At 34.4% G+C, this 27,958-nt stretch overlaps 1 protein-coding gene across 3 annotated transcripts in view; it reads left to right on the top strand.

Moving 5' to 3' along the window:
• LOC118185156 (protein turtle-like) overlaps window positions 1–16,950 on the top strand; it is a 657,136-nt gene extending 640,186 nt beyond the window's left edge. For all 3 annotated transcript variants that reach the window (XM_085813856.1, XM_085813857.1, XM_085813858.1), the window contains exon 14: window positions 14,137–16,950. The gene's annotated coding sequence lies outside the window, so the exon portion shown is untranslated. The remainder of the gene's footprint in view (window positions 1–14,136) is intronic.
• Window positions 16,951–27,958: the final 11,008 nt, after the last annotated feature.

Here is a 27,958-nt window from a genome sequence, read left to right on the forward strand (position 1 = left end):
TTGAAGAATTACTCTAAAGGTTTACAAATTTTGCGACATATCTTTCTTCTTTATATAAAATCATAAATTACAGTTAAGTTAATAATATTTTTATTTAAATTAGTAGCTACTAAAATAATTAGCTACTAAAATAATTAGTAGTATGTATAAATTACATAAATTACAGTTAAGTTAATAATATGTTTATTTAATTTAGATGAACATAAATTGCATGATGAAAAATAATTATACGTAGAATTTTTAGATATGAGTTTAATAAAAGTATAATGTATCTACGTAAGTAAATAAAGTGCCTACGCAATTTTTAAACTATCTTCGTGATACTCTATACGTATTTTGATGATAAATGTACAGTTTTGGCATATCTCACTTTTTTAAATGAATTCATAAATTAAAGTTAATAATTTCTAATTTAATTTATAAACGCACACTTTACGAAAAATAAGTTTCTTAAATATATTCATTTTATAATCTACAATTTTTGTGCTGAGCATTATAACTCTTGTTTCAGCAGTCTTAAATTTGAATTATTAGCAGACTAATCTAATATAAGAATGCATTACGTGGTATCTCAATGAATATGAAATGAAGCTACGCTGAAATAATAAATTTGAAATATTCTAAACTGATAAATGTAAGATTGTATTCAAAATTTCGTTCTCGATGAGTCACGCTAAAATACAATTTGGTTATCAGAAAATTACAACTGTGAGAAGTTTTCATAATTAATATATACTATCTTACTATAGATAGAGAATTTTTGCCTTTTGAATGGAACACACAAAGTAAATGGAGCATTTAATGTGCGAAAAACTAGTTAATATTACCTGCATGAAAAAAAAAAAAAAAAAAAAAAAAAAAAAAGGGGGGGGAAGTTACTGTATTTTGCAAAGATAGCAAAAGGTTATTTGTTAAAATTTCACCGTTTTTCATCTAAGTGTCACTATGGCGCTGATTATAAACTAAGAAAAAGCGTTATTTGTTTATAAAAAGTGAATGAGTTATGAAAGAAATTTAATATTTACTATTAAAATCTGCCCTCGTCTATCTAGTTGTTTTGATTGTTTGATTTTGATACTATCTCCTTCAGAGAAACGACAGAGAGTTGAGTTTCGACAGCGGTAGCCCAGGATTCCAAAAATTCATGGGAAGTCATTTCGGTCAATTCCCATCTTCGTACGACTCAGCTCTGAAAGCGCCAGCTGATTTTCTCAATCATTTTTCGAGGGGCAACAGCGTCGAGCGCTGAAGATAAAAATCTGCTTTATTTAGATTATTAACTCGTACTAATAATAATTGCAATAATAAAATCAGTAACCTTCTAAAATAAAGTATAATTTGTTCGATCCTCACCTATCTTTATATCTAGTTCGAGAACTGGGTGTAGAGTTTGATTCCCATGTTTCTTCGGTAGGTGCTGCCTATGTATGTGCTTTCGAAAGAGGCTGTGTATATTCGCAGCAAGTTTCTGTTCAATGAGCTTCTATTATTGACAGCTCGATTCTTGTTCCTCATTCGTTTTTGCGAACAGGTCTTCGAATGAATTTCGACCACTATTTATTAAGTGCGAACTTTTAAGTTCCTTCCTGAAAACGGATGAAAGCCGAGTACTTCAAATATATAACGCAATTTCCTTAAGAGAAGCCATCTATTAGTTGGAACTGAGTCCCCCTTATTTAGAGATTTGATCGCCGTTTAGAACAGTTATATGAATTTGATAGATGACTTGTTCATAAAATATGTTGTTAAACTACTTAACTGGTTTGGTTTAGTTGGTTATGGCAAAGAAAACTAACACTATCTGCTTAAGAGAAGGGATGCTTTCCTGGAGGACTTTCTAAGAGAAAACTGACTCATAAACACGTTACGAATGGGGAAAATCAAGAAAACGCCCATGCAGTCAGCCAGTTCGCCTGGAGTCGATCCAGGTTGGAACTACCTCAAATCAGTGATTTTAACGCTCGGCCCCCGGTGGGCCAATTATTTAACTGAACTTTATATGTATGTTATTTTAAAAGGATTGAGCTGCTGAATATATTTTGAACGGCTTGAGTTTGATCTATGGGTACAGTTTACAATACTCCTACAATACTGGCTGGCCAGACCTTACTCTCTGCACGCACAACATCGCACGTACAACTCAAGATTGGACAGTCAATGAAGAAGAGAGTAACTCAGACCACAAGTACATACATTTCTCCATCAGCTGCGACACCACCATTTCTGTTATTACCAGATTTAAGCTCCCAGGCAATAAGATCCGGCACCTCACCTCCTCCTTCTCCACCATCTTACATAACTTCACAGCATTAACAGTCCAGCCGACATGGAATTATTCACCAATAAACTCCTGGCGACACTGAAAGACATATGCCACAACATTCTGCCCACCCGGTCCGCGAGGAAACTACAAGGAGTCCCTTGGTGGACCAAGGAGCTTCGCACACAGCGACAAAAATACAGAGCCCTTAGACGTCGCATCCGCACTGCAGACAACAGCATCAGACAACAAATTTTGCTGGCATACAGGAAAGAGAGAGCCCTTTACAAAAATAATATTCTAACAGCCAAAATTACTAGTTGGAGGAACTATTGTACAGCTAATAATAACTCATATGGCATCCTCCACAAACTTACCACCGGCAAAGTCTTTCGCCCGGCACAGATCCATATCCAGACTCCAGCACTGGCCGATAATACCAACATAGTGGAACACACTGTCAGCACAATCCTGAGCACTATATTCCCTGATGACAACCCAGAGGAGGACACGCCCTCACAGCGTGTCATCCACGAAAATGCAAGCACTCCCACCACCTCGTATGATATTCCCTTCAGTAGCAGTGAGATTAGACATGTCTTCAAACTCCTCCCGCGCAAAAAGGCACCAGGCCCAGACGGCCTCGTCTATGCTATCATCAAGGTGGCCTACAGTGCATGTCCATCATTCTTCAGCACCTTCTTCAATAGACTTCTTCATCTACAAATTTTTCCACAGGCTTTCAAACAAGGACAAGTAGTTCTCTTCTTAAAGAAAAATAAAAGCGCACAAGATTTGCGCTCTTATCGACCCATCTGCCTTTTATACGCAATGGGTAAGATTTATGAAAAACTACTTGTCCAACGGCTGTCCTATCACCTGACCGTGACCAATTTCCTCAGCTCAAGACAGTTCGGATTCCGACCACGTCTCTCCACCACACATGCTCTCTGTACTATCCGGGACACTATACAACGCAACAGAGCTACGGGATATCATACGGCCTTCATCTCCATCGACCTGCAGAGCGCGTTCGACACCCTCTGGTGGCCTTCTATAAAACAAGCCCTTAGAATAGCACGCTGCCCAGCAAATGCCTTTAACATCTTTAATAGCTATTTGGAGAACCGAAGCTTTTTAATTTCCAACGAAAACGGCACAACCAACAAAAGCCAGGAGTGAGGATGCCCCCAGGACTCCTGCGCCGGACCGGTTCTCTGGAACATAACTTTCAATTCTGCGCTTTAAGCTGACTGGCCACCGCATACTAGAGTTGTTGCTTACGCAGACGACGTCGCTCTGCTGGTCAAGGGTCGCACACGGAAGGTGTGTGTGTGTGTGTGTGATTATGGCAAAGCCTCAAGGGCTATCTGCCTAAGGAGAGGGATGCCTTCGTGGAGGACTTTCTAAGGGAAACTGGCTCGTATACACGTTACACATGGGGAAAACCACGAAAACGCCCATGCAGCCAGTCCGTTCGCGGGATTCGAACCTCGGACCAAACTACCAGTGTTCAGCGACTTTACCGCTCGGCCGCTTGTGGGCCCCGCACACGGAAGGAATTAGAAAGAAATGGGACTGCAACATGTACCATATTCGAAAAAACATGTGCAATGCATTAAAACTCAAAATTTCCACTGAGAAATCCATGGCCCTTGTCATCCCAAGGGCAGGTACAATTCCATCACGCCGCCCTTGCATCAAATTGCACAATCAAAACATCAAGATAGTCTCAACTCTTAAACATCTAAGCCTTCTCTGGGATCAAGGACTCATGTGGCTCCCGCACATTCAAGACATCAGAAAGAAGACTATCACCATTGCAAGGAAGGCACGCACGTTTTAAGGGCAAAATTGGAGGCAGAACCATCATATACAGAAGATCCTATATCACACTGTGGCAGAGAAGATCGCTGCCGCTGCCTGGGCCCACCTAATGGGCGCTCGTAAAATCAAATTACTGACTACCGTCCAACCCCCTTTCACCCTCAACCTCACGAAAGCCTTTCGCATAACAAGTGCGGTGACTATTCTTGCGGGGTTGCTGACTCTCCACATCAAAGTAGAAATGGAAGCGGCATATTCAACTCTAGTATACTTAAGAAAAGACGTCACATTCTACAATAGCACCTACAGCCCAGTCCAGTTTGAAACACCTGGACACCCTCTCCACACACACCTGGCAATTAAAGGCAAAGGAATTTCTGTCATCATCCCACGCACCCCTACCAACACTGGAATGCAAGTACCTTCAAAACGTACCCACATCTTTACAGATGGTTCTAAACAGGAGGAAGGTGTAGGCAGTGCCTACATCCACTACCAGGATGGCCTGATATAACAAGAATGGAAAGGTCGTTTGCAAAATCACAACATCATCTTCCAAGCGGAGGTCCTGGCCATCACAGCAGCAATGCAGCACATTGTCAATAATGATCTAATTCATGCCACACTTCATACAGACAGCTACTCAACACTTCAAGCCCTCCAGAACCATCAGCACAGATCCCCTCTCATCATCGCCCTTCAGCACCTCTTGCAGCAAATTTCACATATGCACACGACGCTGATGTGGATAAAAGCACATGCCAACAACGAAGGCAATGAGTCAGCAGTCCGTTTAGCCAATCAGGCAGTAACCGACTCAAATGCACAGCAGATCCACCTTCAAGCCCCACCTTCTTACCTAAAGGGACAGCTCCGGAGTAAAGGGCTCCAACAATGGTAGGAGGAATGGAACCATAGCACAACTGGCCGCCGCACCTACGATTTCTTCCCAAAAGTCAGCACGGATCGACACATCGCAATCGCTCCGCTGACACGATATATCACGGGACACGGCCCATTCCCTAGCTACTCCCAAAGGCACAACATGTCATCAACAGATATATGCATCTGTGGAGCCCCAGGCAACCCAGACCACTATCTTTTTACCTGCCAGCTGACAAAAGACCATCACCTCCCATGTCCAACCATGAACAGAGATGCGTACCACCGCTTTATCATCACTCACAAGCCAGCCATAACCAAAATCTGCAAAACTATCACTCAAATCGGGGCAATGGGCCAAAATATCTGCTCACCGCAATAGACCAAGACCCATCCAGCAACTCTTTAAACACGATCATCTTTTAGCCCCCCCTACCGGCTATCCAACCTTTTCAAAAGCTTTTCACTCCGGGGCCACCCCACAAGTTTTTAAACAAAAGCTCCCCACCACCAAGCCTTCAACCTTATATGCACACGTAAATCTTCTTTAGAACTTACCTTACCGGTGTGCTAGCAGAGTACCAACTGTGTCAACTCAAAGTGCCTTCGAATGCCTACATCACCTTCCAACCTATTATCACATTATTACATCTTAACCTATTATTACATCATGCACCAACTCCGACTATGCCTAAGCACTACATAAGTGCACACATCAGTGAACATCAGTACCTACACCGTGACTTAGATAATTCTCTTAAACTTGTTCACAGTCATAGTAACTGACTGTACTTTCAGCGAACTCTAACACTAACTACTGGCACCATAACTCTACATCCGGTACTAATTGCTTCATCTCTGTGTTTAAGTGCTCACAGCACATTTACAACCACAAAGATACCAGCAATACACGTATGATTCCCTTTACCCCACTCTGTATTTTAGTTTTTTTAAGTATTTATTACTCTTGTATCTTACATATGTGTCTCTCTTCATATTTATCTTAATATCAATGCATTCTTACGTTCGTATCTGTTAGTATTTGTTTGTTTTTGCCTGTATATGTATCTATTCCTGTATTTGTTTTGTATATTTTTATGTATCTGTGTTATTCCAACAGCCATGCACACCCACAAAGTTATTGAAACGCAACCATTGTCAAACAATAATCCTTAGCCTCTGTTTTGCCATGTATTGATCTTTAGATCTGTATTATAAACTCCCGAGGCAGGTGACAGGTGACGGAGGACGAGGACGCAAACTCCCGAGGCAGCCTCACGGGGCCCCAGGGAGTTGTTATTCCTAGATAGGGGAGGGCGTGGGACACACGCCTGTTTACCTATGTTAAACACCAGGCGTCCCCGTCCTCCGTCACCTGTCACCTGGGTACAGTTTGAAAAATAAGTCATATAAAGTACAGTTTTAGACTGCAATAATTTTCATCTGGTTGGTCACAGTAAATTTCAATTCTGGTTCAATTGGTCACGGTAAATTTGCAAGTTATCTGTTTCGCTTTAATCTACGATCAAACAATTTATGTGAATGTTCAAAAAGAGTTCCTCAGGATGTGGAACATTTGATTTTCTCGTGCCCTACATTTGGTGACCCTAGATTATGCTTACAGAACGATTTGAAAATGTTCGGAGTTACTTGGCCAGTGAACTTATCTGTTTTCGTGAAGTCCAAACTGCTGTTCTCTGCTTTTGTTCGCTTTATTTATGCATGTAATTTTTAATGTTATTTATGCATGTAAACTTTAATGTTTTAGTTAACTTACTTTTGTAAGCCCCGTGTTGTACATATGTGGTGCACGGGGAGTCTGTATGTTCTCAAAGGAAAAAAAAAAATTCATCTAACGACACTTTTCAGTAAATATGTATGAATTTAATATTTATTCGATCCCTGCATAAATTTAAATCATTTAACTGATAGGAATATGATAATTTGTTCCTAAACCTGAGAAGGCGGTATAAATTGGATGACTATCAGTTGGAGGATCTGTACCTAATATAATTACAAAATTGTATATAACGTAAAAAATTGTTTTAAGACTTTTTTTATGCTGTTACTAAAAAACATGAGCCTATTTCATACTCTTTAGTCTGTCAAATATCTCGATGACAGTGAAAATTATTTTTTTTTCTTTTTTTCTGCCTCGTTCCGACATGAAAATTAGCCAGAAATTAATTAATTTCCATTCACTAGCTAGCACATTCAGAATTTCAACAGACGTTTACATTCGCATAAGAACTCCACAGCAAACCTCCCTCCAACATTCCTAGTCCCTTCCACCTCCCAAAAATAGCTTCTCAAAAGTTTCACCGCCTGTAATAATTCAAAGCATCCCCACTGCCGATAACGGATTTTTGGACACACTTTACCGACATTCCACTAGGAAGGACGTAAGTTAATTAATGCATTTTCTGGCCTTTTATATATTTTCATATACATTTCCCTTTTTACTTTCGTATTATATATATTTCAATTTTTCAACTTTTATTTGATTTGTTTTTGCAAAGATAACATAGTTATGTTTCTTATTTTTGTCATGTTTATTTCAATTACTTCAAGTTCTATTTCATAATTCCGGTTAAAATCACTACTGTTTATTATGTTTATTTTTATAAAAATAGCTTTGAATTAACATGCATAAAAGTGAAGGGGTCGGGGGACATTTACTCAAGTATTTTGTAAATTTATCTACATAAATTGGCCATTCACTCATAATTTCTTAAGAATCGTATTAGCGAAAATGCTTCAAACAGAATGAGTTCTTTGATACTCTACTTTGGCTATAATCCCTAATCCCATCACTTTACAGAACTACAGTTTTGGCCTAACTTAATTTGACAGTTTGGCATCATCATTCTTACTTGGGTAAAAGACGAAACACCTTCGCATTTATTAATGATTGTTCATTGAACGGGAGTCGGTGTTTTCCCCTTGAAAAGTCAACTAATTTCCTATCGATATCGATAATTACTTGTTTTTTACTCTCTTTTTCAAAGTTTGAAATTTTCTTATTCATGATTTAAATTCAAGTCACCTTAAAAAGTTTTTTTTATATGATTTACATTCAAGTTCCTTTAAAACATAATTTTCGAAATTAACTTCTTGCATGTGGCTTCCCTCTTTTTGATACATTCTACTAAATTTATATTAGGAAAAAATGTAATCAATACTTCTTTAGTAAATAAATTATTATATATATGCATACATATATTTGGCAGTCCCCTCCGTCCAAGGGATGACTGTACACGTCTTTGAAAACTGGTTTTTATCTGACCAGTATTCTGTAGGATGAGTAACAACTTATCAGTCAGAAAGCAATTAGCTGGTATAAAAATTTAATTTTCTTATATTTGCAACACAATATTTTTATCTAACTGAGTAAAAGAAAATCTGACAAATTACTTTATTTAATTCATCTCTCAAACTTAAATACTCTGTATACATCTATGTATTTAAGGTAATGCGTGTAGTATTTAATAATACGAAAGATGCTTTTTTCCCATATTATTTTAGTGTTCATTCTTTGTTTTATTAGCTGTACTTATTGCACAGAATCTTTGTGCGGAATTAAATATTCATGTTATCTGAGTAAAAAATGCATCGAGTGATTTTTTTCTTCATTGCTTCATTGAATGCAAATTCCGTCACGAAGTATCAAAACGTTTTATTGATTTCTTCTGCGGAAAGACATTATTTTAGGGTAGCTGTTACGAAAAGACATTCCATGTGAGATGAACAAATAATAGACTGTAAGCCGTAGAGTGCACAATGACCGAAAAGGCATTTTATCATACACGTCAATTCTCATAAAATGTGGTTACGACCTATATAAACCCAGTGTTATGGTGATGAAATGGCATAATTTAGATCGCCGTACAAGTTTAGATCCTGTAATGTGCCTCAAGATATATATGTATACACGAAAGCATTGAGGCTTTTCTTGCATGAGCATTTAGTTGTTTTTTGCTTGAGACAACATGACATTTATTTTCCAATGAATAATTTATGTCAATACTCTAAGGCTGTATTTCTGTTTTAGAGTACCCTTACCTCTATAATTTGGAGATGATCAGCCAGTTTGTTCATGAGAAATATTTTTCTGTTATTTTAATTTATAGGATGTGCTAATAGGCGTGAAAACCATTAAAAATTCTCAGTGATAGCAGCGGTGAATAATGAGAGAGAAGAAGGCGAATAAGTACTTCACCCGAAATTTCCACGGCCCTGCACAGCCCTGTATTAAATGATCACGCCTTTCTGACAGTTTTGCTTTCTATATATTGATATATCACAAGAAAAACATTTCTGAGAAAGAATAACATAAAAAGTCACCACCCTTTACTTGAATTTGCAAATGAAGACTATTTTGTTTAACTTTTACATGTATTATCACATAACTTTACGTAAACTGTATGGTTGGGTCTTACGGAACCATGAAATAAATTACGCTTTTCGCAATATGTTTTACATATTCTAAGATGAATGATGCTATTTGAAGAAATGATACTTTTAATATTTGCATTGGATTTGGGGGAGCAAAAGAAAAGACTTTTAAGCATAATGATGCCCAGGTTTCTGAGACATAAATCGCACCAGCTAAAAATTATTATACAATTTATGTGTTCCAAAAAATACACATTTTAAGAAAATAAAGCCACAGAGCATATTAAAGTATAAATGAAAGCATATTGAAGCGTAATGAAAGCAGGCGTGCTCAAAAGAAATACATAATAAAAATATAGTATCAGTATGATCCCATAGCATTGTGATTAGTTGCAGACAATAGAAAATAGTTAAGAGTGACAGAAGATATTCAAGAACGGATAGTGGTGGAAGATAGGAAGCACTTCAGAATGAACAGATGAGGACGCTAATAAAGTAATTAATAATAATAATTACTACTATTTTATAATAATAATAATAATAATAGTAGTAGTAAGAATATCTGTGAAAAATAGGATCACTATTGACAATATATTGTGAAAAATAGTTAGAAATTAAGTGAAATTATATTATCACCTTAGGTTGTGATTCAAGCAGGTGCAGAATGTGTCATAAATATTTCCACTTGATAGTTGTGCTACGTTTGACGCTCCACTTGCGGTCAGGTTGGCCTCCAGTTCGTGAATAATACTAAGATGGACTAGAGCGTCTCTTATGTCCTAACTGTGCTCAGTCATAAGGAGTTTATGATTAGCCATACAAAGATATCTGCAGTTAGGAGACTGTCTTAGAAAACTACAAGTATATGTCATATTTGTGTGTCTTATAAACATAGCGAAAGCATGTTTAAAAAAATAATAATAATGCATCCTGAATTAAGATTATTAAAAATTAAGATGATTATTTATTGAAGAACGAACAGTTTATATCCTAATTAATTCAAAATAATTTTTATCCTGATTTCTCATTAGTATTTTAATTTCTTTTTATTATTTTAATATTGTTTTGTTGATTTAAAGTATTTTAATTAGTTAATTTTTAATCCAAAGGGACAATTAGCCCAGAAGGACTATTGATTTCGTTTTGGCTCATTGCGTCGATTCACGATAAGTGTTGTTTCAATGAATGTTCAATCACGTTTAAAATTGTTGACACCAAATATTATCGCCCTATATTTTATTTAAAGAAATTAAATAATGAAGTATCTGCATGAATGTTTGTATGTTTCTCGTATTGTGATAAAAAAAAGGTACCTAGATCCATCAAAATTTGAATAACGTAATCTTCCATACAATATGGCATATGAAAGTCCTAATTTGAATTTGAATTTTTTTTTATTATCGATTTCATAGTTTTTAAAACTTCAACAAATTTTTGATTAACAAACTAAATGATTTCCAAGCGAGCAATGCCAACACTGTACGAAAAAAAAAAAAAAAAAAAAATTGTCTCCAGTGCGCGAGCTTCTATATTGGAATTTCTAAAGATATGCTCAGTTTAAAATTTTTTTTGCGATATTGCTGTCGAACATAATTTTATGGTTTATGTGCGAACAACATGATATTTAATATATAAAAGTAACACACAAAATGTTAAAAACACGCCCCTTTGGATGTAATTTATAATCTGAAACATTTCCGATTTTTTTCATTTGTTTATATTTATATCACTCCTTTTATTTTTAATTTAATTTTTCTGATTTATTTTCTTAATTTGTTTTAATAATTATCCAGATGTAATAAAGAAATATGGATCTGTTGAAAATACTTCCTGCAGCTGGAAAAGGATCGAACATTTTCAACTATTATTTATTATAGTTTTACTTTTGCTTCAGCTTTCAATTTTATTTTAAATATTATTATTCTTGTAAATAAGTGTGACACTTTTCATCGATTTACTTATATTGATTTTCTCTTGATTGTGTATACATATGTTTGAGTGTGCGTGGTGATTTATTTCCTTGTGGGTGACATGATCTTGCACGAGAGCTTAATTAGAATAGGTATCAATTGAATTTTTCATCATGGTCGGGAAAATTGTTGCGTAGATGACTTAAAATTTTACAAAACACAACTTGCTTTAGGGGTTAACATAGCTTTTTATTTCTGGAGGAAGAATTTCATAACACATATCTTCTTAATTGAAACACCACTAAGGAGGCTAAATGTGGCCCACAATTTTATTTACGCAATTGCATCTTAAACAGTGAGAATAAAGAGTTTAACTAAGAGACGTGATTTAGCAGGACAGTGCAAGCGGCGAAAGATAATGCATACACGGCAGCTGAAGTATTTATACTCTGAAATTCGTTGTTTGAATTTTAAAAGATTCTTAGATATATGCTCACATCAGTGCGGATCCCTGCAGAAAAGAAATACTGCGTCTGTGCAGATGTGAAGGTAGTATTCACATTAGAAATTTAGAGTTCTATTGCGAGTTATGTGTTTTCTAGTTTTATTTCTTAGATAGATATATAAAAAAGTTGCGTTAAAAATATTAAAATAGATTGGAAAAACGGAAGTAAGAAGATTTTGTAATGTAATGTGCGTGTGGTTATTAATTAAGTTCAAATAAAATTGAAGTTAAATAAAGTCCTAAAAGCTGTAGGAATTTCGTGTTAATAATTTTAAACTAAACCAAAGTCGAAGCAAATTCAGACTTATTATTCAGTGTTGTAAAAATAAAAAAATATGAAATCGTACATGCATAAACGGTTTACATTAATTATTAGCTAACATTAGCTTATATACACTCAAGAGCCAAAACATTATGACCAGCCCTATATTTTGCGATGAACGCGCCTGGATGACGTGGAAGGCACGTGATCAGGTGGAAGTGGTATTTAATTGCTGCTGGAGAGTCTGAAGAATCATTCTTTCACTTACTTTTGTATGTGATGGGAAAGGCTGCGGATCTAAGCGACTTTGATAGAGGGCAGATTGTAATGGCTCGTAGGCTCGGAACAAGTATTTCCGAAACTGCACGACTCGTGGGTTATTCGCGATCTACAGTTGTTAGTACGTATGAAAAGTGTATGAATGACGGTGAAACCAGCAGTAGACGACATGGTGTTAGACGTCCACACGCTATCAAAGAAAAAGGTCGTCGGAGACTGTCTCGCATGGTGAAGCAAAACCGGAGCCAGACAGTGGCTCAGCTGACAGCCGAATACAATGCAGGGACAAGTAGAAAAGTAACGCAGCACACTGTTCAGTGGACACTGTTGGATATGGGGCTACGCAGCAAACGTCCCACTCGTGTGCCTTTGCTGACCAAGCGTCATCGCCAACTTCGCCTGCGCTGGGCCCGGGAATTTCGCGACTGGTCCATGGATCAGTGGGAGAGAGTTGCCTGGTCAGATGAATCACGGTTTGTCATTCATCATGCCGATGGCCGTGTCAGGATACGCCGTCTTTCAGGCGAACAGTTGCTCCCTCAATGCACAGTAGGTCATACACAGGCCGGTGGTGGCGGTATTATGCTCTGGGGGACATTCTGTTGGGCGTCTCTGAGACCCGTGGTTGTGATAGAGCAGACGATGAATGCTACAGGGTATCTGAACATCACTGCGGACCAGTTGCACTCTTACATGGCCTCTGTTTTCCAGCTGGAAATGGAATGTTCCAACAGGACAACGCCCCGTGTCACAAGGCTACAATTGTGTTGGAGTGGTTCCAGGAACATGATGCTGATTTCCAGTTGATGTCCTGGCCGCCTAACTCACCGGATGTCAATCCGATAGAACACATTTGGGATCTCATAAGACGGCAGCTCAGAGGTCAAAGACCACCAATTCGCAGTATCTCAGATTTGCGTGACCGTTGCTACAACATCTGGTACAATCTGTCTCCGGCCATCTATCAAGGACTTGTGGCATCCATGCCAAGGCAGGTTGAAGTTGTGTTGCGCGCCAAAGGTGGCCCAACTCGTTATTGACAGGTCATAATGTTTTGGCTCTTGAGTGTATGTTAGTTTGCATTAGTTACAAAATATTTAACCTGTTAAGTACTATATAAAAGTGGGTAGTAAGAAATTCAATCGAAATATAACCTTATTCAGTCGCTTAAAGGCTATAAATATATTTTTAATGATATGTCAAGAAAATAATTTTAAATTACAGAATTCCTGTTTGCAAAAGATAACTATAAGTAGAGCAATAAATCTATGCATACCTATGTAATTATGTTAAAAAATTCTAATTTATAAGAATATCTTATTAGTAATGAAATATTAAAAGTTGTGTTAATAAAATTACTGTTTATTAAATGCCTATCTAGTTTCTAACGGTGCAGAGGCAGCAAACTTCAGAAAAATAAATGCACAGATATAATGATTTAGAATTCGTTAATGGTTATGCGGATAAGAACTGAAATTATTAGCTTATTATCAAACAAATTTTAATGAACTACCTGCACAATAAACCTTTGTAAGTTAATTTCTTAATTCTACTTTTGTAAGTATGCATGTATAATTATTTGAGAGCAATTAAAGTTAGTCTCAACATTTTTAATAAGTTTCGTTTGCTAGAGACTTAAAAGCTGCACACATTAGTGAAACAAATACTTTGTCAAAAATATATTTCTGTTGGGAAGGAAAAGAGATTTCACATTTCATTCACTGTTTATCCGCATCGTGAAATAGTTGGAAGCGAATACTTCCGTTGCATTTTCTCCTGAAAAATTGATATTTTATTTTTTGATGTGTCTTTTCAGGAAACCCATTGTGTCCCGCCGGATGAAAAGGTACTTCTCTCGAGAGACCATTTGCGTGTGAACCTTTTTTATCTGAAGAAAAGAAGTATATGAACAGATTCATCTATACTTGAACAAGGAACTCAGAACAAAAATTCTTAAAATAGCTTTGTCTGAAATAAAAAGATACGGGAAGGTTCTGCAGCATCCATGTATCTAGTGTAAGAATTTAAAGGGTCTGGAAAAAGATATCTCCTGCAGTTTAGATTAAACTACTGAGTGCTTTTAAGGAATCGGAAAGAAAATTTCTGAAAGAATTCAAGAGAGAAAACTTCCGATGAAATAATGAGAAATACAACTATCAAATAACACAAGAATTTTAATGGTGCATATAATTTAATTCTTATGATTTCATTACTGGCGGTACGCTAATTGGTTTTCTTAAAGATATTTAGAATTAAATGCACTTGATGGAAAAGTGTTGTGATGTTACATTTATAACAGCCATGAACGTTTAGGCATTTGACTTGCTCCTGTGAATTTAACTCATTTACAGTATCAGTGATGTAACAATTACATCAAGAATATTGATTAGAAAGCGGAAAAGAAGCACGCCAAGCGAGATATAAAATTAGTAACACAACAACCTTGAGTTTGGCGTAGATTTAAGTCAAGATCTCAATCGATTTCGAGAGCATTCAGGTGCAGGTCCCTCTTCATAAGGAGCTTCAAGACGGGCCAAACACTCATACTCAACAGTAAAGTAAACGAGCAGGTAGCGCCATCTATCAGCAAATATATTAGTGAAATTAAAAAATAAGTTAATAGATTTTTAAAAGCATTAGGAAGGACTGGATTGAACTTAAAAGTAATTAACTAAGCAAGATACATCTCTGTGAATGTGAAAAACCCCAAGAAAATCCAATTCAGCAAGCTTAAATCTACGCCAAACTCAAAGTTATTTTGTTACTAATTTTAAATATTGATTAGCATTAAACTTATTCGTTTTCTTAAAGCCAATTAATCCTTTTTTGTTTAATAAATTTAACATTAACAAAAATATGAAAGGCTGACACTGAACCGTGTTAAGGAAAAACAGAAATGAGGATGTTTCGCCCAAATTAATAGATTATATAGTTTTCGTATTGAACACACAGATTTGGGAGTAACATTTAAATGCATCATTTTGAAATAGCGATAAAGATATATAAATGTGTGCAATATTAAGAAAAAAAAATTATATATTCTGTTTAATTGGAAGTTCCCAAAAATCTAATATTTCCACTTAAAAAAGGAAAGCTTATCTTAGAATATACAAATTAAATGCATTTAACATCTATTTTACTTGAAATTATTTTTTAACAATATAAAACTTTAAAAAAAAAACTGAAGGTCTGTTAGTTTTTTGTAAATTTAAACTCACCGAACATTAAAACATACTAAAACGAAATAAAATTTTTCTCCAAAATTTATTTATCTTTCGTTAGAATAAAAATAAATAAAATTTCAAATATATTCATGATTTACTTTTCATCACTTCAATAAATAAATGTATGTTCGGTTATTTAGTGTAAAATATTTTGAAAAATCAAATATAATTTTATAAATAAGAAAATGATAGGCCTGATTTATTAAATAGGCCAAAATATATTTTCATTGATTAGATTTCGATAGTTTAAAGCAATGAAATATGATAAGACCTTTGGAATAACAGAAACAATTTAAGGAAAGAAAAACGATTTGTATACTTAATGCATCAAATTTAATACTTACATAAATAGGTAACTTCGAAGTATCTTTATATATCTGAAAAGGGCATACATGTAAAATAATCTCACTCAAACAAATAAGCAAATTATATATACATATTTTAAATATTTCACTTAATATCCCAGAATCCGTTCAACATTTCAATACCATAAAAATGAAGCAGCAAAATTAAATATATTACTATTAAATTTCTTATGTTGAATGCTCTTATATAAAATTTGCAATGTTAAACTAAAAATAAAAGTTGCATGTAATAAGTTTTTATGACTGCCCAAAGAGATGGAACTTCTAAAATATTTTAAGCCATAGTCTCTGAAAGTTACATATATAGACAAGAAAATGACTAAAATACCGCTCAACTATTGCTACATTTATTTTTGCTTTTATTTTATTTTATATTTAGTTTTTAAGAAGAGCATAATGTTTCAATGCTGAAAAATCAAAATGGCTCTAGAGATTACTTTCGAAATTTTTCTTCTGCCATTGAGATGAAATCATTTCATTAAAATATAAAATTCTTGGGCTCTCGAAATCTGTTTTTACGCGATAAAGTTATCAATAACGATATTTTTAGCCTGAAAAATGAATTAAATCTTAGTACAGCCTTATAAAATCATTCGAAGGTTGAAGTATATATTTTTAATTCAATCGCAAAGTTTTTTGTGAGACTGAAAGAAACTTTTGTGCATTTCTGTGTTTTATAAAGGATAAAAGGGAAATGTTGAGTATTTTTTATTCTCTTTCTTTCTTCTTCCTCCGCTTCTTTGATTTCAGTCAAGTAGGATATGATGTTTCAGAATTATGCGTATTATGAAATGCAGTAGATTTTTAAAACTGCTTTCATTTGGTAACAGCGATAAAGTAGCTTAAACCTGTTGGCTCATGATATTGTATTGGTATTTCAGAAGGATTATATTTGAAATGGACACAATGTTGATAAAAATAAATCTTTATTAATGATAAATCATTTTGATGTTCTATTTGTATTGTTCCTATAGTATGTGAATTTGTTATATCAATAATAAAATGAAAATATATTTTTGTATTAAAGGTATTACATGTTGATTAAGTGTCTTATTCAACATTTTGCAACATTTGGCTGAGAATATAACTTAACCATTTTTATTGGTAACAAATTTCTGAAACAAAAAATATAAAAGCCCTTTTGTTAATACACATTTTATTTTGTTTGTCTTTTACACACGTAAAGTAATTTTTTGTATATTTCTGCCATAGTAACTACAAATATTTTGAAAATAATAATATCAGTAATTTAAACTTTTAACAGTTTTAAATTGTGAATACTATAGTATGCTATGAGTTTATAAAAAATTCTTCAAATGAATAGTCCAGATGAGCAGAAAGAAACATCCAGTTTATTTTTATTAACACTGTATGAATAACTGTAGATAACTCATGGAGACTCATACATTAGCCAAATTCTCCTCAACAAACGAAACATATCGTTCGCTGCTTCAGAGAAAACTCAATTCTGTTAACTTTAAACTGCAGTCTCTCTGAAATCACTCAAAACTGAATGACAACTGGCTGTTGGAGCTAGTTTTTATGATATTGTCTGAGGCTTCTGGAAGCTTTAGAGAAACTCTGTTCGCCAACATTTAACTGCGACTTGAACTCGTTTGTCCTATAGAGCATTTTACGAATTTCATAATTTAAACACCCCTGGATTCAGAGTCACAAACTCTATAAGTTTATATAAGAACTAAGCACATATTTAAAAAGTACATAAAAAGTAAATATATTCAAATTTAATTACAAAAAATGAATGCTTAAGTTTACAAATAAAATGCGGCAAATAAATAAATAAGAGCAATACAAAATAATACAACAATGCTGAAAAACAATAATGCAAACAAATGGACTAAAATTTATTACAATATACTATATATATATATATATATATAATTACAATATACTATATATATATATATAATATATATATATATATAATATAATATATATTTATATACATTTATAATTGTTCTTAAACTTAATATGTTTCACAAACTATAATCAATCAACAAATGGACTGTATTCCTACACTTTTATTAAATTGCACTTGTCAGCGATGCAAAATAATTGATACAAAATAAGCGAACCATTCTACATGGCTGTCACAAACACAATTCTATCAATCAATTATCTTGTTGCCACACATAAAGTTCAAAACTAAAAGAAGAAAAACAAAAGGAATTTACGCTGTTTGCAACAATAAAATGAAGCAAACGATACTCACATAAACATCCTGGCCCTCGTTGAAATTCCAGGGGATTTCAACAGTTGGAGCATTTTGAAACTTCTTAGCCTGTAATAAAGATAAACATAAGAAAAATAATACAAAATATTATATGCGAAGCAGTTCATAGTTTTTTAGTCTGAATAGGAAGAGGACACAATTTCACGACTGTCGTTTAATGACACCATGACCAGTTTTAATACTAGCAACTCTGACTCTTTGATCTGAGCTCGGATGAACAGCAATTATTCTCCCTAACCTCCATTTAAGAGGCGGAAGGTTGTCTTCTTTGATGAGGACTAAGTCATTGACTTCTAAATTGTTTTGACATTTTTGCCATTTAGGTCTTTGTTGAAGCTGAGACAGGTATTCTCGACTCCATCTTTTCCAGAAGTGCTGAAAAATAAACTGTCTCACATGCCATCTGTCAATGTGATTGAAGGAACTATAATTTAGGTCTGGTTCAGGTATGGCAGTTAAAGACGTTCCTATTAGAAAATGACCAGGTGTTAATGCAGTTAAATCATTTGGATCAGCCGATGTTGGACACAATGGCCTAGAGTTGAGACAAGTCTCAACCTGCGCTATCAAGGTCTGAAATTCCGGATAGGTCAGCACAGTATCACCAACAGTCCTTTTTAGATGTAATTTCATTGACTTTACTGCCGATTCCCATAGTCCACCAAAATGGGGAGATGATGGCGGGTTGAATATCCATTTTATTTCCTCTAAAGACAAAAATTTGTGAATTTCTTGATTTTGCTTACATTGCAAAAAACATTTTCTGATTTCTTTGTCTGCACCTTTAAATTTAGTACCGCAGTCACTATAAATCTCAAATGGTTTCCCTCTTCTTGCAATAAATCGTTTCAATGCACTTAAAAATGCCTTTGTTGACAAATCTTCTACCACTTCAAAATGTACTGCCTTGATTATAAAACACACAAATAAGCATACGTAAGATTTAAATGGTTTTTGTCCACGTCCTACACGATGTTTAATCATGAACGGTCCAGAAAAATCTATTCCAGTTCAATGAAATGGCCGCGATTGTGTTACTCTAGATTCCGGTAGATCAGCCATTATTTGACTTGCAGTTTTAGCTCTAATTTTGCAACACGTGATACAAGATCTTACTACTTTTCGGACAGCAGATCTAGCAGGTATGATCCAAAATTGCTGTCTAATTAAAGATAGAAGAAGTTCCGGTGCTGCATGCAGATATTTGACATGAAAGTGTCTAATTATGATTTCTGTCAGATTGTGTTTTGAAGGTAATAAGATTGGATGTTTTTCATTTTCTGACAGTTGCGCATTTTTCAGTCTTCCTCCTACACGTAACACTTTGTTGTCATCTAAAATTGGACACAAGCTAAGGAGGTTGCTGTTTGTAGGTAAGTCCTTTCCCAACTCCAAACATTGAATTTCTTTAAAAAAGTGAAATCGCTGTATTATTCGGACAATACAGAAAGTTGCAGCTCGAATTTCATTACTAGATAAAAAAGACGTATTTCTTTCTAGATATGCTATGCTACTTTAGAATTCAATATGAATCTTAATATCCAAGGTTCAGAAACTACAAATGAGACTGTTTTACGTGCATCTGGTAATGCCTCTTCATTTATAAGAATATTTTAGACAAGGCAATCTCACTGCACTTTAACCAAGAAGGACCATTCCACCACAATTGATGAGATAATAGTTCTGCAGTAAATAATCCACGTGAAGCACAATCAGCTGGATTTTCCTTTCCATCAACATGACTCCAGTTCTCAGGTGGTAAGATGTATTGTATTTCAGAAACTCTAGTGGATACGAATACTTGCCATTTTTTAGGATCTGACCTTAGCCATGACAACACGATTTGTGAATCACTCCAAGCTTGCACTAAATCAAAATTTATAACTAATGCAGCCATTATAGACTGAATCAAGCGTGCCAATAACACTGCTGCACATAATTCCAGTCTTGGAATCGTAATAGATTTTAATGGTGCTACACGACTTTTAGCTGTTACTTTTAGCTGTTTCTAACATTAATGTCAGAGTTATTGCAAGTTTTGATATGAATAACTGCTGCATAACCTCTTTCAGACGCATCACAAAATCCGTGAAGTTCACATCGAAAATAATCAGGTAGCAGAATTTTCCTAGGTATATTTATAGAATTCAAAAGTTTAACTTCTCTACATAGATTTCTCCAATTTCGATCAATCTCTTCTGTTACAGGATCATCCCATGATAACTGTAATTTCCACAATTGCTGAAGGATCATTTTAGCGAGAATTACAAACGGAGCTATCCACCCCAATGGATCGAATAGTTTTGCTACGAATGACAAAATAATTCTTTTAGTCGGAACACTTTGATACTCTATTACACCGACATTACATTTGAATTCATCATTGTCCGGATACCATTCCAATCCCAGAACTTTCAATGTTTTAACTTCTATTACACGATGTCACTATCTGTGTTTGTTAAGCCAAAGGTTTTTAACAACGACGGTTCACTTGTCGACTATTTGTGAAGCTCAAAGCCACCACTTTTTAGCAGATGTTGCAATTCGTCTATCAATGCAATACCTTCCGAACTATCATTTACACCAGTTAACATATCATCAACATAAAAATCTCTTAAAACTATATTCTTTGCCTTTGGAAAGTTCAATCCTTCATCAATCGCTAACTGACTCAAAACTTTGGTTGCAAGATATGGAGCAGCTGCAGTTCCATATGTAACTGTTTTCAAACGACAAACTTGTATTTGCTTACACGGGCTATCTCTCCATAATATTCTCTGAAAATCTCTATCTTTTTCATGAACCTTTATCTGTCTGTACATCATTTTAATATCAGCGGTTATTGCAATGTTATGAAGCCTAAATCTTAGTAAAATACAAATTAAGTCATCTTGTATTTTTGGGCCTATCATTAGTGTATCATTTAAAGAAACACATGGTGTTGTTTTAGCGCTCGCATCGAAAACAACTCTCAATTTTGTTGTTAAGCTAGAGTCCTTCAACACGAAGTGATGTGGGATATAATAGTGTTTATTCTCTAATTCATAATCTGTGTCTGGCACTAATTCTACGTGTTCTAGTGAAAAGTACTCTTTCATAAACTGAATATACTGGTTGTAAATTTCTTTCATAGATAACAGCCTCTTCTCCAAGTATTGAAATCTTCTGTACGCCACTTCACGGGAGTCACCTAGAATATCTCTATTATGTTTGAATGGTAATGCAACTGATTAACGACCTGATGTGTCTCTAAAATGCGAGTTTTTAAAATGTTCTTCACAAAGTTTTTCTTCATTTGTTAAAGGTTGTACATTTGGAAACTTTTCTAACTCTCAGAAAGAATTTACTAACTCATCTGTGTTTGTATTCAAATGATTTATATATACTTGCTCAAAATTTGTAGATTCAAAATTTGTAGTACCCGAAATTATCCATCCCAACCTCGAATTTAGAACAAATGGTAGATCAGGACCACGTTTGACAATTTCTCCCGTCATTAAATGCAGAAATACATTTACTCCAAATAAAATGTCAACTGGTTGTGACTTGTAAAATAATGGATCAGCTAATTGTAAATCACTGAAGTTATCGAAGATGATTGATGGCAAAGATACATAGGGAATGTTATCTGTCACCTTGTCCAGTACAAACGCTGATGTTGATACACGAATATCACTTTTAAAATGAGAAGTGAATACTAAATCGATTTCCACATTACTTATAGTTTTAAATTTTCCTAGACATGATACAGAAATGGAATTATCTTTCACTCGTAATCCTAATTTCTTCACACAATGCCTTGAAATAAATGATCTCTGAGATCCAGTGTCACATAAACATCTACACTTCACAAATTGTTGCTTAGAATTTTGAACTTTTATTAAAGCAGTACACAGTAAAATATCACTGGTTTGATTACCTTTTGCATTCGAATCATAATGAGAGGCACAAACTGTGGCTGAAACGTCCTTAGGACTCGTTAATTCATCTCTTTTAATGCTAGATTGCGTAGGCGGAGATATACTGTTTAACTGAGTTTTATTCTTTGAATTATTTACAATGTGCAAAATACTGTGATGCTTCTTAAAGCAATGTCGACATGTATTTAAACTCTTGCATTTTTTGAGCAAGTGCATATTAGATAAACAATTAAAACAGTAACGATTAGATTTTACAAAATCTATCCTTTGCTGAACCGATAAATTTAGAAATTTCGAACATTTGGCTAAACTATGATCTTCTTTACAATAACCACAACCCAAAGTAGCAACCAGAACATTATTCTTATTTTGAAACACAGATTTAGGTACCTTATTACTTGTTGATTTGCTATTTTGAAGTGTTCTTGCATAGTTTTTTAGGAATTCTATTAAAGTCGTAAGTTTTGGAATTTCATTAGATTTTAACTGACGTTCCCACCATAATTTTGTAGCAGGGTCTAATTTTTGCAAAATTAAATAAGTCATTAAAGCGTCACCAAAATTATCAATGGTTTGATTCAATACTTCTAAAGAACGAATTACTTCATTAATATTGTCAACTAAATTTAAAATAGCAAATGCTGATTCATTTTGAATAGTTGGTAAACTTAAAAAACGTTTAATATATGCAAAAATTTGTTCTCTCTTATTTGAATATCTTTAGTCTAACAAATTCCATGCTATTTCAAAATTACAATCCGAAATTTGAATGGTTCGAATAATGCGATATGCTTCACCTTTCAACGAAGCCTTCAAATACTACAATTTTTGAGCACTAGATAAATTTGTATTATTTCTTACACAAGCACTGAAAAGATCTTTAAAAGCTATCCATTCTGTAATATTACCATCAAAAGTCGGTAATGTTAACTTGGGTAATTTAATATTGTCAAGAACCTGTTCTGAAATTACACTATTAGAATTATTTTTATTATTTGTTTTTTTAATATTTTTTCACCTTTAAATTTCCACAAATAAATTTTATCTGTGTACTCCTGAACATTATCTATTTCGTTTTCTAATTCTTTAGTATCTGTAATTAAACTTTCGATTTCAGAATCAAGCTTCCTTAACTCAGTTTCTTTTTATTTCAATAATTCGACACATTCCTCTAGTTCTATTAAATTAATTTCATCTGCAGTTAAAATAGTTTCAATTTTCTTTACATAATTAGTAACACTCCTGCGTAAGACCGCTCTTTTTGTTTTAAAAGTTGTAAGTTCACTCATAATTGATCAATTCAAAAACAGAAATTGTTCTTAAATCACTTAAAACTATTATTAAAATGAAATCGAATTCTATGCTGTATTACAACATTGTTCTTAAAATTTAACAACAAATTAAACGAATTTTGTTCAAAATCCACTTACCTCACAAAGTGGATAATTTTCACCAACCATATGCATATTTGCGTTGTTAGAATACACTTAGAACAGTCACAATCTTCACTAGCTCTCCGGCTAGACTTTTGACCAACAAATATGTTCTTAAACTTAATATGTTTCACAAACTATAATCAATCAACAAATGGACTGTATTCCTACACTTTTATTAAATTACACTTGTCAGCGATGCGAAATAATTGATACAAAATAAGCGAGCCACTCTACATGGCTGTCACAAACACAATTCTATCAATCAATTATCTTGTTACCACACGTAAAGTTCAAAACTAAAGGAAGAAAAACAAAAGGAATTTACGCTGTTTGCAACAATAAAATGAAGCAAACGATACTCACATAAACAATAATATATATATATATATATTATATATATATATATATATATATATATTGTAATATATATATATATATATATATATTGTAATATATATATATATATATATATATATATATTATATGGTGTGTGTGTCTTATTTCCTTGTCTCCGGCCATTTCTGTTATAGAATTGGCTGCATAGTAGAAAGCTGTTTGTAGAGCGTATAATAATATAACATTAACTCTCAACTTATTTTATTTCGTGACTGAAATTTGAATAATTTTTCCTCTAGCTTTGCTGAAATACACATGAAGTAACAGACTAATACTTCATCAAATCTTCAGTTCGCTTTGTAACAAAATAAATATTAAATTCATATCACATTGGAGAATTATGTGATATTTCGAAATAACATTTCAGATTAGTAAATTAAGCATAACATTGCTAGTGCTCATAAAAAGCGAAATTGTATCTATGTAATTTGAATGAACTGACAACAATTTAAAACAATGCAGGAGGATTTGAAAACTGAATTAAATTTAATATATGTAAGATATCATCGGTTACCTTTTGCGGATGTGAATTTAATTTGCAGTGTGTTATAAATTAAGTAACTGGTTTAAAGAAAAAAAATAGGCTTATTGTAAATTTGGAACTTTTTTTTTTCGGTTTATTTTGAGTCGATTTCTCTGAACAGTTTTAAATCAAAATTATAATTGCCAGAAATATTAATATCTCGACTAATATCCCTCTTATTTATCTCATTTCTGAGATATCATATATCATTAAAACTTACTTATGAAGCATTTCTTTTAGTTGCCCTTTCTATCTGAGCGATCGCATTTTATTTATTGACGGGGAAATTCCTACTTCAGGGAAAGCAATATCACTTGTTCAATTACAAAAGTATGTCATGAAGTAAAAAAGTATTCAACAAAGAGAATTTCTATATAATCCATCTTCTCAGTTACAATGTATAGAATGCTACAAGAACTCATGTATCAATATCATAATAAATATTTTATTTTTAAGTAACGAAAAGCTACTTTCAAATCAGTTTAAGTATTAATTAAAATTTCAGTTAAGAAAACTGACGAAACTGATTTATTCAGTGCATATTTTATTGAAGGTTACCTTATAACACCTATCTTGAGTTCAATTAAACTTAGACACATAAATACGCTCACTTTAAATTTATTTTACCCCCACTTTTGAGGTGTTAAATAAAAAAAAATATGCAACCAAAATTACCAGTCACCTCGGTCTGGCTGAAACACAGACTTTCCTCGAACTGTTATAAATTCAGATAATTTAATCCTAACACAGGCTGCAAACTTCGGGCAAGACCACGACAGTGATTCAAAATTCTAACTTGCTAACCTATCCTTACTCTGTTCTGTTAAATTCGAGACAAGCGAAGTCTTGGAGTCACCAAGAGAGAAAAACTTTCATTGGTAATGCAGTCTCGGCGGGAATACCTAAACTCTTGCACCGAGATTTTCTGGAGTGAGCGAATCTGGTGGCGAAACGAAGCAAACAGGAAAGATGTAAATTAAAGGTCACTTTTTTAGCAAAACTTAGATATAAATGCCGCAACCTGACAAAGCTGAAAAGCTTCCTATAGTTTTTTCTATCATGCGGTGCATTTAACATTGACCTCAATTCCTGTCTTATACTTAATTAAAATTTAATTTTATTTAGGAATATAATAATCGTATTGTCACTTTAGGCTCTTAATTTTAGCTTCCTGCAATTTTATTAACGTATATTAAATGCAGTTCAGAGCTTTATTCCTTTCTAATTTATCATATTTTCGAAACAATGATTGTCTATGCAACAGTATTTATTTGAGAAACAGATTAGTAAATCCGCGTTTATAACCTCAATATTCTCATGTACGTCACTATAAGCGTATCCGAATCGTATTTATAGTACTAGCAACAACTTAGCAAAATTCTCAGCATAAATCGATTATCATCAAAAATTAGTAATATCTTTCGTCTAAAAACATACTGGCTCAGTGACTGCTATAGAAGTCTTTTTAATACTTTCGAAATACCAGTGGACTGCAACCAGTAATCATTTAAGTAAAAAATGCTTAAATTGATACTACCATCATCAAATAAATGCCCTACTTTTGCCTCGAAATTTTCAACCAGGAATACTATGTTATACTACAGTTACCGTTTCGAGTGTTAATTATTGCAATTACACCCCAGTTTGGAATGTTAATATTCAGAGATTCGATATATTCGAGAAGTGATGGCAATCATGTCCAGAAAAGTACATCTTTAAAATGCTCTAGGACGAATTTTGAATTATAAATGCTGAGTAACTGACGCAGGTATTTTAAAAAGTTAATTTAAGGCACGAGTGTTCAGTAACTGACGCAAATATTTGGGAAGTTAATTTAAGGCACGAAAGCTGAATAATTGACGCAAGTATTTCAGAAAGTGAATCTAAGACACAAAAGTTAATGACTTATTTGTAAAGCTTATTTATTAAACAAAAGGTAAAAAGCAAAAAAAGTTGCTATATGTTTGATATTATTAAAAAAAAAAAAAAAATTAGCGATTTTTTCTCCCTGGAGCAAATTACAAAAAACAAAAACCCTATTTACAAAAAACCAGTATTACATGGTTGGTATGATTGTTAATACACTGTATATCTCCCAGACGATATAATACAGTCCGTACAACGCCTAGGCATGCTGAGTATCAAATTATCGATCTGATCTTGGGGCATATTACACCACTCCAAAAGCAATGCTCTCTGAAGTTCCGGTAGACATGTAGGAGGATATTGATGGGCTGTAACTCGTCGGCCAAGCATGTCCCACACGTGCTCTACTGGATTCAAGTCCGGTGAGAATGCTGGCCAGTCCATACGGGTGATATCCTCCGATTGAAGGCATTCGCTTACGATGTTTGCAGGGGGAGGACGGGAATTGTCATCTATAAACACAAATTGTGCGCCTATGGCGCCCCGAAACAAACGTACATGTTGTTCCAGAATGACGTCCCGATAGATTTGGCTTGTCATGGTTCCAATTTGAACATGCAGGTCAGTTCTGGAGCCCAGAATAATTCCACCCCAAACGAGCACTTCTGCATCACCGTAACGGTGTCGTTCAATGATGTTTTCTTGGTGGTAACGGATACCTTTAGCTCTCCATGTGAAAGTCCGGCGAGAATCAGACTGCAAGCTAAGCCTGTACTCGTCGGAAAACATCACACAAGCCTACTGTTGCGGTTTCCACAATGCATGCTCTCTACTGCAGGCTAACAGCAGGCGACAGTGAGTTGCAGTAAGTGGAACGCATCTGACAGGTCTACGAGCATATAGACCAATTTGCCCTAAGCGTCTGTACACGGTCTGCCGTGAAATTGTCGTACCAGTGTCTGAAGAGAGCTGACGAGACAGGTCTGAGGCTGTGCTCCGCCTGTTTCTTTTGGCAGTAACTGCTAAATACCGGTCCTCATTCGTCGTTGTAACTCTGGGGCGACCTCTGTTGTAACGTCTACTTACATTACCATCATCTTGCTCTCTGAAGTTGAAAATCGTTGCCAAAGCCTGAAGATGACACTCTGGGCAATTCCAAGTTCGTCTGATACTTCCAGTTGGGTACGCCCAAATTACAGACGGCAGATAATTCTATCACGTAAAAAATCATCCAAATGCGTCCTTTGTGTCATAACCATTCGGTTATTGCATTGAAATGCTTATAAAGCGCCTGCGAACAATTTTACTTCTTTGCCTGTATTCCTTATATATCACTCTCTTACACTTTCGTCATTGTGACGTACCATCGGTGTCATCTAGGTACTTCCTGAAATTTGCATATGATTCTTGAAGATGTGTGTAGTGATTTTACAGGTGATATATTTATTTTAGAGTTCGATTTCCGCGTGACTCCGAATGATCCTTAATTTATGGACATGAGTGTATTAAGGCGAAAACGTTGATTTAAAGGTACACCTGATGTAGCTAATACGATACAGGCTTTAAATGAATAATGCTAAAAATGAACCTTAAAATTACTAATAACTAGCAATAAACCTTAAAGCAACTGAGAGGAAAATGATTAGAACTCAGG

The sequence above is a fragment of the Stegodyphus dumicola genome, chromosome 3 (genome assembly GCF_044657685.1).
Source record: "Stegodyphus dumicola isolate Sdum_Otavi_A_Nest chromosome 3, ASM4465768v1".
Lineage (NCBI taxonomy): Eukaryota > Metazoa > Arthropoda > Arachnida > Araneae > Eresidae > Stegodyphus > Stegodyphus dumicola.